The sequence below is a fragment of the Trachypithecus francoisi genome, unplaced genomic scaffold (genome assembly GCF_009764315.1).
Source record: "Trachypithecus francoisi isolate TF-2019V2 unplaced genomic scaffold, Tfra_2.0 Contig01474, whole genome shotgun sequence".
Lineage (NCBI taxonomy): Eukaryota > Metazoa > Chordata > Mammalia > Primates > Cercopithecidae > Trachypithecus > Trachypithecus francoisi.
This window is the reverse complement of record NW_022681435.1, coordinates 16,019,023-16,035,757: the sequence shown is the minus strand read 5'-3', so window position 1 is coordinate 16,035,757 and position 16,735 is coordinate 16,019,023. Positions and strand designations below refer to the sequence as shown.

The 16,735-nt window shown below is 36.3% G+C and overlaps 1 protein-coding gene and 1 long non-coding RNA gene across 4 annotated transcripts in view; one reads left to right on the top strand and one right to left on the bottom strand.

Moving 5' to 3' along the window:
• DOK6 (docking protein 6) overlaps window positions 1-16,735 on the bottom strand; it is a 429,154-nt gene that overhangs the window by 27,312 nt on the left and 385,107 nt on the right. The gene's annotated exons all lie outside the window — the stretch shown is intronic.
• LOC117062211 overlaps window positions 1-16,735 on the top strand; it is a 29,829-nt gene that overhangs the window by 9,793 nt on the left and 3,301 nt on the right. The window contains exon 2 of the long non-coding RNA XR_004428259.1: window positions 1,547-1,673. This is a non-coding gene — a long non-coding RNA (uncharacterized LOC117062211). The remainder of the gene's footprint in view (window positions 1-1,546; window positions 1,674-16,735) is intronic.

Genomic DNA, 16,735 nt, shown 5'->3' with positions numbered 1-16,735 from the left:
GAGCTTCTTTTTATTCCCTTCACTGCCGCCCCCATAACAGACAGTTTGAACTGAACCAAAAAGATGCAGACATAATGTATTTTAGGGAAATCTGTTACTGGCTGTTAGAATGTGCAACAGAAAGCAGAGAAATATGGGCCCACATAGGAAGTATGATGCAGGGAGTATGAGCAGGAAGGCGAGACTCAGACATGCATGTCCTATCGGTAACTTTCAATTATTGACTTTTCTCAGGATTCTAGACCATTTTAACCACTATATATATAATTTTCATAGCATGGTTGACATGATTGTATTAACAAAAATATGACAATGTAATCCATGAATGGCCAATGGATATTTTTTTTAATTTAATTTTTATTTTAAGTTCAGGGGTTCATGTGCAGGTTTGTTACATACGTAAGCATTTGTCATGGAGACGTTTGTTGTATAGATTATTTCATCACCCAAGTATATAGCCTAGTACCCATTAGTTATTCTTCCTGATCCCCTCCCTTCTCCCACCATCTATCCTTCTATAGGCCTCAGTGTCTGTTGTTCCCCTCTATGTGTCCATGTGTTCCCATCATTTAGCTCCCACTTACAAGTGAGAACATGCGGCATTTGGTTTTCTGTTCCTGCCTAAGTTTGCTAAGGATAATGGCCTCTAGCTCCATCCATGTTCCTGCAGAGGATAAAAATCTTACTCTTTTTGATGGCTGCATAGTATTCCATGGTGTATACAGTATGTTATTTTGATATTTAGAAACTGTTGAGTGAATTAGCTTTTTAGTTTAATAAGAATACATTCTGATGATATTTTCATATTGATTCTGTATGTTTAAATTTATATGTTAATGTTGCTTTAAGTTTCTGGATGGGAAGATACATGATATAAAAATAGCAAGTTTAAGGCCAAATGTCTCTGTTACTCTTCATTCTTAGTATTAATCTATGCACCCTGTGGAGATGATCCCATGCACAGAGGCAGCTTGATTCTTGCTTGAAGTCCACTGGTGTGTATTAGTAGGAAAAATTATTTGGGATTCTGCTTTTTGCTTTCTCCTGACAATTGCTATTTTAGAGAGATTGATTAAGTTTGCATGTATAAAAATCTATGTAGCAGAAAATATAAGCATAACAATTTCTGTTCATTAAAGTATTTATGATTTGGGGTATTAGTGTAAGTACTAGTATAGGATACTAGGTAGTGGTAAGATCATGGCCTAAACATTATTCACAATAGCTAAGATAGGGAAACAACCTAATTGTCTGTTGACTGATGAATGAATGAAGAAAATGTAGTACACACTCACACTATATGAAAATATACACAAAATAGAATATTACTTAGCCTTAAAAAAGGAGGAAATCTTGCCATTTGCTAAAACAAGCCTGTCTAACCTGCAGCCCAGGACAGCTACGAATGCAGCACAACACAAATTCATAAACTTTCTTAAACATCATGAGATTTTTTTTTTTTTTTACAATTTTTGTAAAGCTCATCAGTTATCGTTAGTGTTAGTGTATTTTTTGTGTCACCCAAAACAATTTTTCTTCTTCCAAGGTGGCCCAGGGAAGCCAAAATATTGGACACCCCTGTGCTACAATCCAAATGAATCTGGAGGATATCGTGATAAGTGAAATAAACCTGACACAGAAGGACAAATACAGCATCATTCCACTTATATGAGGTATCTAAAATTATCAAACTCATAGAAAGAGGGTAAAATGATGCTTTTCAACGTCTACGGGGAGGAGGAAGTGGGAAGTTGCTGTTCAACAGGTCTGAAGTTTCAGTTATGCAAGATGAATAAGTTCTAGAGGTTTGTTATACAACATTGTCCTTTTAGCACTGCATTGTTCACTTAAAGATTTCTCAAGAGGATGGATCTCATGCTAAGTGTTCTTACCACAGTTAGAAAGCAAGAAGATGGCCTGAAATCCTATTAAATTTCTGGGACTGTACATGCTGGAATGAAAATGAATCCTGTGCAAGTTGCATGAGTTCCCCTAGGAGAGATTTTCACATATTCTTGCAGCCAGGATAGCAGAATTGTGAGGAGCTGCTTGCTTGTTTGATGAGCAGCAAAACATTTTGGGTTTAAAAATGTGCATTAATGACATATTTTACTCTGGATTTTTTTTTCTTGATTGTATGCATACTCTTCATCCATTGAGAGAAACATATGCTAAAAGAGATGGCTACTGTCCTACGATTAAGATACTGATATGGATTAGATTGAGTGATACTGGTTAAAAGTAAGAAATATATGGAACTCAACAATAGAAAAAGAGTTTACTGTTATGGAGACGATACTGCCTAATACCCTTGTGTACTTGTGAGGATATTTCTAGGTTCTAGACGAAACGTGAACATTCTCTGATAGCAAAAAATAATAATAGTAAAAACAGCACTCCTTTATATGTATGTAAAACTTTGGTTTTCACTATATTTTAAAAAATTTCTTCCACTTAACCCTTACAATAGCCAAATGGGAAGTATCCTGCAGGTTTTGCTGGTGATGGTGGGAGTCTTGTGTGATTATTGGTGGTTGTGCCAAATCCCAGGGCTATGACTGTGGCTTTTCTTGTTGCTTCTCAGGATCTAACTAGGAGGCCTTTATCATCTCTGTGTGGCTCCAGTTTTTGGCTTGGGGCCTGGTAGCCTTCAGCAGTGTCATGGGACTGTATACAGGCTGTGGTGGTCTTTGGATGTGTAAACTTAGCTAGGCTACAGCCCCAGTTATTCCATCAAATGCTCATGTAGGTGTTGTCCTGAAGGTATTTTGTAGGTGATTAAGGTTCATTATAAGGAAGATGATCTTAGGTCATTTGGGCGAGCCTGATTCTGTCAGCTGGAAGTCTTGAAAAGCAGGCTGAGGATTTCCTGGTGAAGGAGAAATCCTTCAGGTGGACAGCAACTTCAGGCCATATCCTGGAATCCCAGCTTACACCTGCTGGAGGCCTGGTCCCTGGACTTCAGATTTGTCTAGTGTTACCCCACAATCACATACACCAGTTCTTTGAAATAAGCCCCTTAGTATTTATCTTCGATTGGTTCTGCTTCTTTGCCTGAACCCTGACTGGTGCACAGGAGTGTCCACTGTGAACAAACTCAGCCATCCCAGAGCACATCCCCCTCACCACTCCCTCCTGGTTGAGATGTCCCTAGTTGTGAAGGAACCACACTGAAATGGGACGTGCAAATGAGAATGATTCTGGGAGAGCCCCTGCTGCCAAAATGCCCCCTGTTCACAGGCCAGGGATGCTTTGTATCTTGGGGAAGTGTCAGGAGTCTGGTGGTTTTATAAGGTACTCAAAGTTCATGGGTTTTAAACTTGAAGGGGGCTCCTTCATTCCACAGGTATTTGTAGGAGAAGGAGGTGTACAGTGTATGTTTTGTTTGGAGTCCCAAGGAATCTTGAGTTTCTCAGTTCTTTAAGAAAGTCCAAACCTCAGAATTTTGATTTTGGCAAGCTTTCTTAGTTTAAATGGGCCTTTGCTTTAGTCTAGACATAAAATCCATAATTGGATTAAGGGTAGCCAGGCAGTTTCTCTGAGATGTTGCAGTTGGTGGTGAACTGGTCTCTGGATGCTCATGTTGCATCTAGCATGTGACTACTGGCATCTTGGACTATACTGTTGTTAGAGGATGACTCTGGACCGAATCACGTCCCTTCCAAAATGCGTATGTTGAAGCCTTCACTCACAATGTGACTGCACTTGAAGACAGGACTTTTAGGAAGTAAATAAGGTTAAATGAAGTCACAAGGGTGGGTCCTAATGCTTTATAAGAAGGCAGAGAAAGAGAGAGAGAGAGAGAGAATACAGTTCTCTCTTTCCTCTCTCTCTCCATGCACACACACAAAGGAATGGCCCTGTAGGACACAGTGAGAAGGCGGCTGTCTGCAAGCCAGGAAGAGAGCTCTCAGACTTTCTGCTTTCAGAACTGTGAGAAAATAAATCTCTGTTGTTTACACCACCAGTCTGTGGTATTTTGCTATGACAACCCGAGTAGAGCAAGACAAAGACTGACTTTGGTAAATGTTGGAGATACCTCTTTTAGGGTCAAATAACCTTAAGGATTATTTTTATGATTTTCATTTTTTTAAATAAGAAGAAAAATGGACTTCTTTCACTAAATAAAGTTTAAACATCTGAAATGATCAACGGTACTGATCACAAACGAAGAGGCAATTCAAGATGTAAACATTTACCCAACAGCTGCCATAGTTGTGTAAAATGTTTCATGAAAGAATAAGAAAGAAATGAATGAATTGGGCTCCATACTCAAGGAACTAAAGCTTACTATTCAAGAATAGTCAAAAGATAACACCTCTAGCAGTTTAATTTGCACATCCTTTGGTGTTTATTGAAGCTATGTGTCTACTTACTCCTTACATGGGCAAAAAGAAATGTGTGAGAATGCTGCTCTCCTCTTCACATTCAAGCACCAAATACAGAATGTTTTCCTTTTGGGGTTTTCTTGAGGTTCCTACTGGTAGATATTACCGCAATTTTTGCTAAGACCCTGTTGAAGTTTTTGCTGTTAAAATTTGCTGTGGTTTTGACCTTTTCTTCTCCTCCTACATCCTATTTACTTTGCATTCAATGGTCACGAACAGTTCCAACACCAGCGGCTCTGAAGTTAACCTCCAAGTCAAAGTCTAACATAGAGTGCAGGGTTCCCATGTAGACTGGTCTGGTTTAAATCCTAGTTTGCCTTTAATGAGAAATCACTGAAAGGCTCCAGGTTTTGTGTTTTTAAAATGGGATTATAATACCTACTTCATGGCTTAGGCTAAGTAAAAAGTATAGTATGTATTTACTCCTGTAAATGCTCCATACATAATATTTATGTTTATCATGGAGGAAGATATAATATTCCAAAGTAACAAATCTCCAAACTTTGGTCTGAAAACATAGTCTCTTTACTGCTAATCTGTTTTAAGGTTGTATGGTTAATTCACTAATTTGCTCATTGGGACTGTGGTCTATGTATAATGAGATGTGTGGTCACAACTGTCATTATGCACAGTTCCTGTTATTTGCAAGAGGAACATATTGCACAAGAGACATAAAAGGGTAAAGTCTATTGGCAGAGAAAAATATAGGAGCAGCTGCTGTCATTTCAATGTCCAGTAGATCAGGAGATATGGAAAGGGGCCTGGCAATGCCGTAGGCCTTTCGTGTCTGGAATTTGATCCTTCAATAACCCAAAATAGGAGCCGTGGGAGTGGGGAGGGCCTCCTAATGGATTTATGAGCCTATTTTAAGTTTTGAAAATATCACTAAATGGAGGATGAATTGCTATGTTTGGTCTTTTTCTAACATTGTCATTTATTATCAGTATATTTGGCTTTGCTCCATTTCTCCTCTTAAGTCACAGTGTGTTATTTTTGGAAAACATAATCATGTCCACAGAAACTTGTGTTTTCCATAAATCCTAGAAGACATAAAATGTAGGATAGAAAGTGCAAGTGGATAAGCATGTAACTGGCAGGATTATCTTTATGTAAATATACTTTATCAATGGAACAGAAAGTAGGACCAAAACAAACAATTTTAAGCAAATATTAAAAGCCTCAAGTGACACATATATGTTTGTATGTGTATATATATCTATACACACACATATATATATGCATGTATGTCTGTATGTATGTATCTACTATCTATATCTACCTGTCGGTCTATCTAGATAAAAAGATAAAATTGAATCCTATGAAACAGTTTTGTAGATCATACCTCTACTGTAAAATATAAGTAATTTCACACAGTTCAACTTAAAATACATAGACGGAATGAAGAATTACATGGTTACTATAAGACTTTCTCTTACCTGTTATTTCATTTGCATTTATTTAAATTATTTATTCCTGCAGCGTCATTCTTACGTGAAAGCATGATCTTAATATAAACAGACTTGCAGCACTAATCACATTAACACTGCAGATGTGTTTACCCTTATTTGCAGTCCCAAGTAATTACCACAATGCAAATTTTAGCACGTATCTCTATTGTATATTACTGCTTTGTATTTAATGTTTTTCCTCTCATGAGTTCCAAATCACAGAAGGAATGTACATTTGTCGCAACAAGTGAGATAATACAATATAAAGGTGAACAAAGGCAAAGTGAATCTTCCCTCCTTGCCCTCCCTTCCTTCTATGTCACCCCTGAAGTATCTCTACATCTCTATTTAGCTTTCCCTGAAGGGAATCTTATCTCACAGGAGGATGTGTGGCCCGCCTCCCTCCCTTCTTTCTTCCTTGTGCTGTCTTTCATTTCCCATTAACTGATGGCCTTGCTTTTCTTGGTGCAGTGTGTTGACTCCCCTGATTCACTGCATTGCAAGTTATTGTTCTGGGGGTAGGAATTAAAGGGAACAGAGCAGGCAGCTCATTACCCTTTCATTTCTATGGGTGTCAGATTTGACCACAATGACCTCAGAAAAAAAATACCAGAGAAGAGGGATTACCTCGCCACCTCTCCATCTTACCTTTTTTTTCTTATCTGGACACTCAAACCCTGCTAGTCCCATGACACCTGATATGGTGTGGCTCTGTGTACTCACCCAAATCTCATCTTGAATTGTAATCTCCATGTGTTGGGGGAGGGTCCTAGTGGAAAGTGCCGGAATCATGGGGGTGGACTTTCACCTTGCTATTCTCATAATAATGAGTTCTCATGAGACCTGGTGGTTTAAAAGTGCATGACACTTTCCCCTTGGGCTCTCTGTCTTTCCTGCCACCACGAGAAGACATAACTTGCTTCCTCCTCACCTTCCACCATGATTGTAAGTTTCCTGAGGCCTCCCAGTCATGCTCCCTGTTAATCCCGTGGAACTGTGAGTCAACTAAACCTCTTTTCTTCATAAATAATCCAGTCTCAGATAGTTCTTTATAGTAGTGTGAGAATGGACTAATACAAGCATGAACCCTGTTGTGAACTGTGCAGGGGAAGGATCTAGATTGTGTGCTCCTTATGAGAATATAATGCCTGATGATCTGTCACTGACTCCCATCACCTCCAGATGGGACCAACTATTCACCTGAAGGGGCCTTGGCCTCAGATGACACACCTCACTCAGGGCCAACAGAGCCTGAAAAGTGCACACACATTTTGGTTGCACTGCAAATTTCTGATCAGGAATATCTGGTCTAGGCTACCTTTTTCATTTCTCTTTCAGGGTGGCTCTTGCTGCTGACTACTGGCCTCTGTATTTTCATTTGGGTTTTTCTGTATTGATTTTCTCAAGGTCACATACTCCAGGCCATGGGCTTTCTCTGACCCCCTCCCTGGGTTACTCTCCCATTCCTTCTCTGCTACCAGAGCCCTCCCTGTGTCAGACACCTGCCACTCCTGGTCTTCTTCTGCTGGTGGCTCCTCCCTTTGGCACTACATCCTCTTGGTGGCAGGTCACCTGCTTAAGTGAGGTAGTAACATGTATGTATATTGCCTTCAAGTGTCATAATGTTTTCACATATAATTACTTCATTTAATTTTCGAAATAGCATTGAGAAATGAAAGAGTAAGACTTGTTCCTACTTAGCACTTGGAAAAACTGAACCTGAAGGAGTTTGCATGATTTTGCTAACGCCTTTGCTAGGATTCTTAGGTTCCAGTGAGGTCTAAAACCCAGATTGCCCAATTCGTAGTTTGTGTATTTGCTCCTGTTTACCATGCTCTAGATGTCCTCTGTGCTCTGCTTCATAGCTCTTCATAGCTTCTGAAACACCAAGATCCTTTTAAAGACAAAGGTTTCCTTAAGTTCCCCCCTCCCACCACTTAACCCCCAAGATGAAATCCAGCTTGCTTATTAAAAAAATTGCAATCTTTAGAAATTCTTTAACTTCCACCTAAAGAAAATGACCATCAAGGTTAGAGGGTTTCCCTTTCTCCTAATTTATTTATTTCTTGTTTTTAGCATAAACCATGCTTCTATTTGGGCCTCTCCAATCACACTGCACTAGATCAGTAAGCATAGAAACATTAGGGGCAACTTTTTTATACTCCCAGGGCACTGCAGGACAACAATCTAGCCTTCTTACAGCATTTCATTAAATACTATTTTAAACATCCTAATAAGAACATACGTTCAACCTGGAAACTCCCACACAGTGACAACTTTCAATTAATTACATGTATGTTTTTCCCTTGGTATGATCCTTTTTCATTACTATGTAAAACAATGGCTGATAAGGGCACCTCGAACTTTGAAACTTCACAAGTCACTTAATGTCTCTTGGGCTTGAGTTTCCTCATCTGTAAAACAAAATAGTGCCCTTGTCAGGTGCAAGTTTGGAAGTCAGGTACGCACAAAGTAGAGTCTTGACACTGTCTATCTGCATAAGATGAAGCTACCGTGTTCTAGTAATCAGGTGAAACGTGCTTGATGCTGTACTGGTATCTTGCAATTTTTTTTTTTTTTTTTATGTGTCATGGTCATATGGTTAGGCTTTGTATCCCCACCCAAATCTCATCTTGAATTTTAATCCCCATAATCCCCACCCAGGAGAGACCAAGTGTAGGTAATTGAATCATGGGGGCATTCTCCCTCATGCTGTTCTCATGAAATCTGAAGGTTTTGTCAGGGTCTCTTTCCACTTTGCTCAGCACTGCTCCTTCCTGCTGCCTTGTGAAGAAGGTGCCTTGATTCCCCTTCACCTTCCACCATAATTTTAAGTTTCCTGAGGCCTCTCCAGCCATGCCGAACTGTGGGTCAATTAAACCTCTTTTTTAAAATAAATTACCCAATCCCAGGCTTTTAGCAGTGTGAGAATGAAGAACGTAGGATGCTTTGACTCATTCAGTCAGGATTATTCATGCTGGTTATTCAAACCAGGTAGTGTTGTCCTTCAACTGTGCATCCCCTTGAGAGGTAGGTTCTGGTAAGGAGCTGGCCATCACAGGACATCTGCAATTTGCCTTCAGATCCTCGGGAGCTGACAGCAGCCTGTTTGTTGCCACTGACAACTGTCTGATCTAGGAGATGTGACCATTCCTCAGTTTTGCATGGCAATTTGTTCTTAAAGATTTTTCAAACATATACTAAAAAATGATATAATTTATCATCACAAAAATGGGTGTTGGATGGTGGAGAGACAGTACAGTATTATCACTATATTCCCTATTAACTGGAACACACAGTACAGGGTAAAAGTATCTTGCAATTGAATTGAGTTAACCAAGATACAGGCTGAGAGTATGTAACTCTGGAACAACAAACATGGAATTATCTTTACAGAGAAGGTCTCTCTAAGGGACAACTCTAAGATTCTACCCTCTGTGCTTAATTTTCCCTTCACTCTGCTTTATTTGTCTTTATGGCATGAGCACTCTTTAACATTCTATTAAATATATTCTTGTGTATATATATGTTTATTAAATATATTCAAGTATGTATGTATTTATTAAATATATTATAGTCTGCATATTTTTTGTTTGTTGCCTGCCTCCTCTTTGCAAATGTATCTCCATGAAGGCAGACTTTGTATATCATATATATCGCATAGAAGATGTTCACTAAAAATTTATTTTGTCTTGAGGCATAACAAAGACAGGGTAACTTAAATGGCAGTGGGATATTCTTAGGGAAATCAGGAGATCTGAGGTTCCTTCTGACTTTACTGTCCAGTACCTCTGCATTCTTGTCACAAAACTGGAAAAAGTGAACAGTGTTGCCTGGAATTTAAACATATATCAGAATCACTCAAAGGGTTTGCAAAACACACATTCTTGGGCTTTACCCATAGAATTTCTGGCTCAGGAGGTCTGGGGTGGCACTTACATTTCTTTTTATAAATTAATTCATTTTTAATTAACCAAAATTATATATATTGATTGTGTATAACATAGTGTTTGAAATATATATATATATATATATATATAAATGGAATGGTTAAGTCAAGCTAATTAGTATATGCATTACCACATACTTAACATTTTTTATAGAGACAACTTAAAATCCACTCTTAGCAATTTTCAAGAATACATTTTTATTAACTAGTTATCATTTTGTACAATAGATCTCTTGAACTTGTTCCTCCTAGGTAACTGAAATTTTGTATCTTTTGACCAACCTCTCCCCAATCCCTCAGCTCCCTGCCAGCCTCTAGTAACCACCACTGGACTCTATGCTTCTATGGGTTCAACTTTTTAAAATTCCATACATGAGATCACATGGTGTTTTTTTCCGCTCTGTGTCTGGCTTATTTCACTTAACATAATATTGTCCAGGTTCATCCATGTTTTAATACATGATGGATTTCCTTCTTTTTAAAGGCTGACTACTACTCTACTCGTTTGTGTGTATGTACCACATTTTCTTTATCCATTTATCTCTTGATGGACACTTAGCTTGATTCCCTATCTTAGCTACTGTGAATAATGCTATGGTAAGCATGACAGTATAGGTATATCTTTGATACACTGATTTCATTTCCTTTGGCTAAATACCCAATACTGGGATTGCTGGACCCTATGGTAGTTTTATTTTTACTTTTTTGAAGGACCTCTATACTGTTTTCCATAATGGCTTTACTAATTTACATTCCCGTTAGCAGTTGTGCAAGGGGTTCCTTTTCTACATATTGTCACTAACACTTATTATTTTTTGTCTTTTTGACAATAACCATTGTGATATCTCATTGTGGCTTTTGTTTTTCCTTGATAATTAGTGATGTTGAGCATTATTCATGTATCTATCTGTTGGCCATTCTTCTTTTGAGAAGTGTCTATTCAGGTCCTTTGCCCATGAAAAAAAAAAATCAGATTATTTGTTTTCTTGCTTTTCAGTTGTTTGAGTTCCTTATATACTTTGAATATTAACTCCTTATCAGATGGATGGCTGCAAATATCTTCTACCATTCTGTAGGTTGTTTCTCCACACTGTTGATTGTTTCCTTTGCTGTACAGAAGCTTATTAGTTTGATGTAATCCCATTTGTCTATTTTCATTTTCATTTCCTGTAGTTTTTGAGTCATACAATATCAAAAAAACATCATTGCATAGGTCAATATCATGGAGCTTTTCCTTTATGTGTTCTTCTAATAGTTTTACAGTTCCAGGTCTTACATTTAATTCTTTAATCCATTGTTAGTTGATTTTTGTGTATTATGTGAGATGTGTCTAAATTCATTCTTCTGCATGTGGATATAGTTTTCCCAACACCATTTACTGAAGAAACTGTTCTCGGCACTTTTGTCAAAAATCAATTGACCATAAATGTGTGCATTTATTTCTGAGCTCTCTATTCTATTCCATTGGTCTATGTGTCTGTTTTTACAATAGTGCCATATTGTTTTGAGTACTTAACTTTGTAGTATATTTTGAAGTAAGGTAGTGTGATGCCTCCAGCTTTGTTCCTTTTGTTCAACATTACTTGGGCTATTCAGGATCTTCTGTGATTCTATCAGAATTTTAGAATTGTTTTTTCAATTTTATAAAAAATGTCATTGGAATTTTGATAGATATGGCATTGAGTCTGTAGATAGCTTTGAGTGGTATTGACACATTAATAATATTAATTCCTCCAATCCATAACCACGGGATATCTTTTCATTTATTCTCCTTCAATTTCTTTCATCAATGTTATATGGTTTTCTGTGTACAGGTCTTTTACCTCCTTGGTTGAATTTATTTTGAAGTATTTGATTTATTTAATTTTCTGTAGCCATTATGAATATGATTATTTTGATTTCTTTTTTTTGTTAGTGTATAAAAACACTACTGACTTTTGTAAGCTGATTTTGTATCCTACAACTTTACCGAATTCATTAGTTTTAACAGTTGTGTCTGTTTTGTGTGTGTGTGTGTGTGTGTGTGTGTGTGAAGTCTTAGGGTTTTCTGTATATAAGATCATGTTGTCTGCAAACAGGGACATTTTAACGTCTTCCTTTTCAATTCGGATGCCCTTTATTTCTTTTTTCTTCCTGCTCGCTTTAGCTAGGCTTTTCCAGTACTATGTTACATAGAAGTGGGGCATCCTTGTCTTGTTCCGTATCTTAGAGAAAAATTTTCAACTTTTCACTCTTGGGAATGATGTTAACTGTGGATTTGTCATAGATGGCCTTTCTTGTGTTGAGGTACGTTCGTTGTATACCTAATTCATTGAGGTTTTTCTTTTTATCATGAAAGGATGTTGAATTTTGTCAAATGCTTTTTCTGCACCTATTGAGATGATTACATAATTTTTGTCCTTCATTCTGTTAATGTGGTATATTACATATGTTGTGAGTGTGAGATTTTCCTGTGTTGAACCACCCTTGAATCCCTGGGATAAATCCCACTTGATAATGGTGAATGATCCTCTTAGTGTCCTTTGAATTCTGTTTGCTAGTCTTCTGTTGAGGATTTTTGTATCTATGTTTATCAAAGATAAGGACTTGTAATTTACTTTTCTTGTAGGGTCTTTGGTTTTTATATCATGGTAATGCTGGCCTTGTAAAATAAGTTTGCAAGTATTTTCTCTTCTTCGATGTTTTGGAAGAGTGACAGGAGTTTGAGAATGACTGGTGTTCTCTATTTTTTAAATGTTTGGCTCAGTTCAGTGGTGAAGGCGTCGGGTCCTAGGCTTTTCACTGATAGGAGACTTTTATTACTGATTCAATTGTTTTTACTTGTTACTGTTCTGTTCAGATTTTCTATTTCTTCATGATTCAGTCTGGATAGATTGTATGTGTTTAGGAATTTTTCCATTTCTTCTAGGTTATCCAATTTGTGGGTATATAGTTGTTCTAACAGTGTCTTATGATCCTTTGCATTACTGTGATGGTAATGTCATCAGTTGTGATATCTCCTCTTTCAGTTCTCATTTTATTTACTTGAGTCTTTTCTCTGTTTTTCTTAGTCTAGGTAAAAGTTTGTTGATTTTGTTTATCTTTCAAAAAAAAAAAAAAACAAAACCGAGTTTTATTTCTGTTGCTCTTTTCTATTGTTTTTCTTGTCTCTAATTCATTTACTTTGAGTCTGATCTTTATTATTCCTTCCTTCTGCTAACGTTAGGGTTATTTTGTTGTTCTTTTTGTAGTTTGTTGAGGTGTAACATTAGGTCATTTGAAACAGTTCTTTTTTGGTGTAGGCATTTATTGGTATTAGCTAACCTTTGAATTGCTTTTGCTGCTCCTCATAAATTTTGGTATGCTGTGTCCCTTATTTGTCTCAAGGTATTTTTAAATTTCTCTTTTAATTTCTTCATAGATCCATTTGTTTTTCAAATCATGTTGCTTAATTTCCATATATTTGTGAATTTTCTAAAATTCCTCTTGTTATTAATTTATAGTTTTGTACCACTGTGGTCAGAAAAGAGACTTGACAGGATTTCAATCCTCTTCAATTTGTTCAGACTTGTTTTGAGGCCTAACATATGATCTAACATGGAATGGTCCATGTGTGCTTAGAAAAATGTATATTCTGTTGCTATTGTATGGAATGTTTTGTATTTGTCTGTTAGGTCCATTTGGTCTAAGGTATAGTTTAAGTCCAATGTTTCCTTATTGATTTTTTTTCTCTGGATGATCTATCCATTGCTAAAAGCAAGATATTGAAGTCTCTTATTCTTATTGTTTGAGTCTATCTCTCCCTTCAAAAATTTATTAATATTTGCTTTATATATTTAGGTGCTCCAATTTGGGTTGTACATATGTTTACAATTGTTGTATTCTCTTGATGAATTTACTCCATTGTCATTATATAATGATCTTATTTGTTTCATTTTACAGTTTTTGACTTGAAGTCTATTTTATATGACTTAAAGTCTATTCTATAAATGTATAGCTATCCCTGCTCTCTTTTGGTTTCTATTTGCATGGAATATGTTTTTCTATCATTTTACTTTCTATTTTACTTATCATTTCACATCTATGTGTGGTCTTAAAAATGAAGTGAGTCTCTTATAGGCAGCATACAGTTGGGTCTTTCTTTTTAATACCTTCAGCCATTCCATGTTTTTGATGGACAATTTTAATCCATTTTCATTCAAAGTAATTATTGATAAGCAAGGATGTACTACTGCCATTTTGCTATTTTTTTGTTGTTGTTTTGTAGATGATTTGCTTCGTTCTTCATCTCTTATGGTCTTCCTTTGTGATTACACGATTTTCTCCAGTGACATACTTTGATTTCTTACTTTCTATTTTCTGTGTATCTACTATAGGAGTTTTTTTTGCTTTATGGTTACTGTGAGACTTATATAAAACATCTTATAGTTATAACAGGTTATTTTAAGCTGATAACAGCTTGACTTTGATTGCATTAGAGAAACCTCCACACTGAGGACTTGCAGTTCTAACAAGGTCCCAGGTGATGCTGATGATGCTAATTTAGGGTCCACACTCTAAGAACTACTGGCCTAGAACATTTATAAATTTCTATAGGCTTTGACATTTTGTGATTGAGAGTAACGAATAGTGGTCACTATCAATAAACTGACGATAAAACTGTAACTTGGCATTTTAGATAATAAGCAACTAAGATATAGTTTGCCCATAATATATTCATCAGCATCTCCTGACAAGGTCTGTATAAAACTTGATGTAAATCCAATATTGATTCTACTTTCCATTTGAATACATGATGTACTTGATTGGATCGAGATTACATTTTAGAAATTTGTAGACATAACAGTCAATTTGCATGCAATCTGATTACTAAATGAGCTTGTCATTTAACTAATGATATTATATTATAACCTGCCCACTGGTGTGAGTCTCTGATTACCTAACCTTCCTTGTAAAATATTTATCCCTAAGGCTGATGATAATGGAACTATACTGATGGATAAATGAGATTTATACTGTATTTCTGTATCTTAGAAAATTAAACCAAAATGCATTTCTGGACCATCTAGTTTGTTTCTAGTCAGGACACAAGCTGCAAAATTATTTTTCTTATCTATTATTCTGCTAGGTTCATGAGTTCTGAGGGAAATATTCCTATTTTCCTGCTTAATACATACAGGGTAAGCTCATTAATTACACTGAAATTAATGTGACATTTAGTGTAGATACTCTAAAATACATTTGCATTGAGTGTTTGACCTTTTACATTATTAAAAGTTAGAAAGTGCCAAAATTTAACATACAGCACAAATCCGAAAATAGAATTAGCATGCTTCTGAACTTCTTTATATTTTGTTCAACTATCTTCCAATAAGAATTTCTTGGCAGCAAAACCATCTAAGAAAACAGAGGTAAAACTAATTTCCTAAGCTATGTGGATACCATTAATGACATCATTTATTATACTAATTATAATAGAACAAGTAATTCTCTATGGCTGGGGCTCTACTAGACTGGAAGACTAAAAATGATCCCAGAAAAGAAAGAAATTTAGATGGATACAATAAAAATTTCAGTTTAAAACTTTGAAATGTGTCCAAGAAACTTTGAAGAAAAAACAAGAAAGCAAAAACCCTATACTTTCTCAAGTAGAAATTTAAATACACACATATACTTCCCATATGCATACATAATCTTTGTTCCAAAAACCACAAAATTAATAATTAAGATAAATTGTTATAATAGACTTTACCTTCATAATAAAGTAAAAAACGGGTTTGAAAGGATAGGCACCATTCATATTACTTTTCTTAACAGCTTATTTATATACTTGTACCTCAAGAAGTTTCAGTTCAGCATATAAACTTTTAGCCAGTATTTCAAGAAAATGTGAATTGCTTGTTAACTGACAGTTCTCAAACATTATCATATATATGTTTTACATTAGATCAGGAGTTTTTGGTGAGAAATCTGTTTGGAAATACTATGGTCTGTTTGGTTTATTTTGTTTATTTCCCCACATGTGCATGAGAGGGTTTCTTAACAGTGTTATGGTTTTATGGAACATCAAGTGAAGAACATCGAACTGTAGAAACAGGTTCAATCAAAATTATAGCACCGCCTACTTTGCAGTGTAATTATTTTATTTTTTATTACTTTTAGCACATCCGGAATACAGAAATATGTATTTTAAAAAGGATTACGTCTATTTTATTTTGCATAGACTATTTAATCAATATATCTCAGGTCATTATTTCTCATTACTCACTTCTTTCATAAAACCTCACAAGGGCCTTCAAGAGCACCTTCACACCCTGTCCCCCATCTCCACCCGCTATAAAAGGACACAACATGTGAAATAAAACCAACCTATACGTGCTCATGAACTTTTACCCTTTGAGATAAAAACACTTTCTTCATGATGAGTTTAGTGTCTCAACAGTATGTTTGCCTCCGTTAGAGAATAAGCCATAAATGCAGGAGTGTATTTCTTTATGTGCTGTGCAGTTCCTGATTTGTTGATAGCTCTTAATCATAATAATCACCAAGTGAGTGGGTTTCGAATCTCTCCTTCATAAGCCTCTGTTTTAGCCATGTAATTATTTAAATGTAGCTTGCTGGGAATTACTGCCTTTGCTTCCACAGTACAAGGACTCCACCTTACTCTCTGAGCAGAAATTTATTTTGACCTTTCCCCTGTTCATATTCCTTCACACGTTATTTATCCAACAGGGCATATACTCCCTTTGGTAGATACTTGTCACCAAAGTCAAAGTCAGAGAAAATTTGACTACACAATACCAATACCAATTGGTAGTCTGTGTCAGTAACTGAGGCTGCAGAACAAGCATATGTGTTAATAAGAAAACATTTGACTTAAGATTTTCTGAGAAAGCTTAAGTCGTCTTCTGGTTGAAGGCTGAGCTGGTTTGGTCCTGAATCTCATCCTCTGGCATAATTCTGGCCATAGA